The sequence below is a fragment of the Dendroctonus ponderosae genome, unplaced genomic scaffold (assembly GCF_020466585.1).
Source record: "Dendroctonus ponderosae isolate FM_Combo_2020 unplaced genomic scaffold, Dpon_F_20191213v2 Dpon_F_20191213_5, whole genome shotgun sequence".
NCBI classification, from domain to species: Eukaryota; Metazoa; Arthropoda; class Insecta; order Coleoptera; family Curculionidae; genus Dendroctonus; species Dendroctonus ponderosae.
In genome coordinates, this window is record NW_026018715.1 from 15,607,616 (window position 1) to 15,608,705 (window position 1,090).

Consider the following 1,090-nt stretch of genomic DNA (forward strand, 5'->3'; position numbering starts at 1 on the left):
AACTACTCTGCATGTTATGTGTCACTGCACGTCATATGCAACAGGTAGACGAAGACTCCTGGGAGGGGATGAAATTCCACCAGACCAGATCATGCCAACTCCCCTCAAGACTCTTCTGGAATTCATTGAATATACAGGGATAATGAGGGAGTAAAAGTACGAGGGCACAATAGGACAGAAATGACCGCTGTGCGAGGCCAAACACCACCTCGGCGGTGAAGAAAGGGTTTTAGTGGGTAAACAGCTTAGCTGGAGTCCCATACATACCAGAGCGACAGACCACCAGCTCTGGGAGTGCTTAAAAGAGCAAAAAAACATAGCATTGTTCGCTTCCAACTGGGAGTCTAAGGTTATTCCCTTTTTTTAATTTTCAAATAACTCTATCTTTAATAATATATTATGAATGAATTATATTTGAGACGTAAATAGTAGCGGCAACCTCGCATTCAGTTCTAAGATAAAGGTGATTTTGGAAAGAAAAGGCGGGAGCAAAAGCCAATTTGTCACTTTTAGTAAAGCAGACTGCCGTGCAAAGCTGTCTGTAGTTAGGGTTAACCTTAATCCAAAGTTATCCCTAGCTAAGAATAGGTTTTAAGGAAGACTGGTTCAAATGGCCGTTAAACCGGATTCGAGGTCATAAAATTTGTTAGACGGCCAGATGGCAGAGAAGATTTGTCTGTATATTAATTTATGCTTTTCAAGGACCGGGCCTATCCGGGCATCTTCTGGATCTTGGCAAAAACGGCATTTTTCAAAAAATATTTGAAGTAAAAAATGTTCAAAATAGGAAACACTACAATATAAGTAGTATTGCGAGTTTTTCAATCATTCTCGTTAGGCGAAATCGGCCGAGAAAAATCGTCAGAATCGTAAATTTAAGCACCTACCCAAAAAATTGCATTTCTGGCCGACAGCGGCATTTTTCCAAAAAAAGTTTCAAATGAAAAGTGTTCGAAATATGTCACACAACAATATGAGAAGTATTAAAGTTTTTTCATTCATTCTCGTAAGTCCAAAACGGCCGATAAAAATGGTTAAAATCGTAAATTTATACAGCTTCAGTAAAAATGGCAATTCTGGCCGACAGCGG

At 39.5% G+C, this 1,090-nt stretch overlaps 2 protein-coding genes across 2 annotated transcripts in view; one reads left to right on the forward strand and one right to left on the reverse strand.

The window, feature by feature from the left end:
* LOC109539086 (PIH1 domain-containing protein 1) overlaps positions 1-1,090 on the reverse strand; it is a 242,786-nt gene that overhangs the window by 191,539 nt on the left and 50,157 nt on the right. The gene's annotated exons all lie outside the window — the stretch shown is intronic.
* LOC109539065 (multidrug resistance-associated protein 1) overlaps positions 1-1,090 on the forward strand; it is a gene marked incomplete at its 5' end in the record, with an annotated part of 237,012 nt that overhangs the window by 187,646 nt on the left and 48,276 nt on the right.